Raw genomic sequence first — 2379 nt, 5'->3', positions numbered from 1 at the left:
ATCTTGGTTCAGGAGATGTAAAATAAATTTGTTAATAACAAATAGCAAAGATAGGGGGGCTGGAGTATGTGTGTCGGGCCTTGATCTCCCCTCCAGGGACCTGAGCAGTCTGACAGCCCAGCAGATACAGACAGAACAACTGGTAAAAAGGACGGCTGCCTCCTGCAAGTGGGAGAGCATGTGTGGGTGCCACCGCCCTCCTGAGGGCTGCAGGGAGGTGGGGCCGTGCCTGTCCAGTCTGCTCAGGTCACTCACTGGCCCTGCTGCCCACTGAGTGGTCGCCTGCTGAGGGCATGCTCGCCGCCCACTCCCAGAGAAACTCCTTCGCCCTAATGAGCGTTCTGCTCCAGGCCCTCTCCCCTTCCCTGGGGCCCAGACAGTAGCTTCCTTCTGAGCTCCCTGATGGGTGCATCCCTTTCCTTTTGTGACACATGGGCATGCCTTGTTCCCCAGTGCCTTTCCCATGACTCTGCCACTCTGGGTGGGAGCTCCCCCGCCCCTTCCTGAGACCTCTGATAGCCTCACATGCTACTCACTCCAAAACCGATGCACCAGGTCCTAATACCCTCATCACCATCTGCCCAGGACCTCACATCCAACTGTATGGAATTCCCCTCCCATTTCAACAATTTCATGTGACCTTGGACATCACATCTCTGCCAGGTCAAACCCCAAGGTAACATCTCTCCACAGCCATGTCTCTGTTCTGGCCTCCAGGATATAAGTTGAGAGGAACCCAGGACGTCTGAGGTCCGAGCCAGGACAGGTAGGTGCTGCTTGACCTTGATCTTTAATTGAGGGGGCTTGTTTGAGATGATTTCAAGGGTCCTTCCTCCGATAATAAAATACCATAACCTCCTAGGAATCCCTGCGTCCCTCCTGTCCTGCTGCCACCACAGAGGGACTCTGGTCCGAGCCTGGATCCCCTGCCCACTTCGTCATACGTCTCTCCTGTTTCCTCCACCAGCCCCAGGGCCCTCCTGTGCACTCTCCCTGCTGGCAGTGCTCCCCTTAACCCACCCTCCTCCCTGTCCTCTCCGCCCCCTCCATCTCGGACCCTGTCCAGCCAGACCATCGCGGGCAATGCAGCCCCGTGTCCTCACTCTTGGGCCCTGACCTAGAATGACCCTCCAAAACAGCCGGAATGCCCACTCTTCAAGGCACAGCTTCCATATTTTCCACGAACCCTGTAGCCTTCAGGCCACGCAGGCCTGAGTTTAAATCCAGATCCTGCCACTTTGTGACCTTGGGCAAACTCCTGAAAGTTTTCTTAATCTGAAAAATGGAAGTAATTGTCATTGCCACATCACCAGGAAGTAAGAATTAAATCTTATGTCGGCGAGGTGCTTGGCACATTGTAAACACTCCGCAAACTAACTTATTATTACATCCTCCCACCAACACACTCACCTGCGAGGCCTGCCTTCTAGACATTTCACCAGAGATGAATTTCACTCCTCTCCCACCTCATGCTGGCTCTCTGACCCATAGCCCCGTCTCCAGTGTAAATTTGTGGATGAAGCTGCTAAGGGGCTCTGTGAGACACCCCATCCCTGGGCACCCCACTTTCCAACAGCCGGTTCCCCAGAACTCCAGGAGGATCCCTTGCATGGGACAGGAGGGGCAGTGGGGTGGGCGTACTGTTGGCCCCCCAGGGGCACGACTGCATTTGTGCACTGTGAACCTCTCAAAGGGTGGGTGTCCCCAGGATTCTGGCACCCTAGGCACCTCCAACTCCTCCCTGAGGCGAGGCCTCAGAGCTTCAGAGATTAAAGGAGGGGGCCACCCAGACAACCAAGAGGGAGGAGCTGAGGCTTCCCTCGGAAGGATATTCGGACGACAAGAACGGTCCTCTCCTGGTGGAAAGGACAGGGCACTGGGTGGGACCTGGGAGGAAGCAGAACGAACTTCTTGTTCCACCCCCCACCCCTCAGTATCATGTCATTAGGCACAGTCTCCCCACATGCTGGGTAGAGAGGACCCCGCACATGCTGGGTAGAGAGGACCCCGAGGCCCCCAAGCCATAAAGGAGTCCTTTGGGTCCTGGACAACAGCCAGGAGCTGGTTTCCTCCTTGTCACCGTAAGGGCAACATGAACAGTGTGAGCCCAGGGTGAGTGAGCCCTTCTGTCACCAGGCACTGCTCTGAGCACCTGAGGCTCACCCACTCATTTATCTCCCCTGCAACACTGCGGGGAAGACTTTTTACCCCCATTTCACAGATGAGGAAACTGAGGCTCAGAGAGGTTGCGGGACTCGCTCAAGGTCACACAGCGATTAACCAGGATTGGGACCCCAGTGGGTTGCCTGGAGCCCTGAGTCCTACTCTTACTCACCTCACCACCCTGCCCCCTTGCCTGGCATGGTCTCTGCTGCAGGC

This window comes from Delphinus delphis, chromosome 19 (genome assembly GCF_949987515.2).
Source record: "Delphinus delphis chromosome 19, mDelDel1.2, whole genome shotgun sequence".
Lineage (NCBI taxonomy): Eukaryota > Metazoa > Chordata > Mammalia > Artiodactyla > Delphinidae > Delphinus > Delphinus delphis.
This window is presented reverse-complemented; position numbering follows the sequence as displayed.